This window comes from Rhagoletis pomonella, unplaced genomic scaffold (genome assembly GCF_013731165.1).
Source record: "Rhagoletis pomonella isolate Grant_MI unplaced genomic scaffold, Rhpom_1.0 Rhpom_scaffold_01240, whole genome shotgun sequence".
Classification (NCBI taxonomy): Eukaryota; Metazoa; Arthropoda; class Insecta; order Diptera; family Tephritidae; genus Rhagoletis; species Rhagoletis pomonella.
The window spans coordinates 34,294-34,650 of record NW_023459794.1 but is presented as its reverse complement, the minus strand read 5'-3'; positions in this window follow the sequence as shown (position 1 = coordinate 34,650).

The window sequence follows — 357 nt, the reverse complement described above, 5'->3', positions numbered from 1 at the left end:
TTGGTTATAACGACTTTTGCTAAAATTTCAAAATCAAAAGTTATCAAAACAAATTCTATGGGACTGAGAAATATTATTTTCTACTTTTTAGTCCATTTATAAAAGCGTTGTATATTAAAAAGTTTTTTTTTATATTATTTATTTTCTACTTATTTGTCTTGTCTGTATAAAATTTTGCGATAGATCTTAAAATAATTCAACGATATTAATAGAAAGGTGCACACACATGCATTTACATATGTATGTACATACAAACGAGCACCAATTAATTTTATTTAAAGAAATGGCGTGTCGTCTATTTCCGCTGTACCGAACGTAGTACATAGGGCGACATCTAGATGTCATCTACCTCGCCCT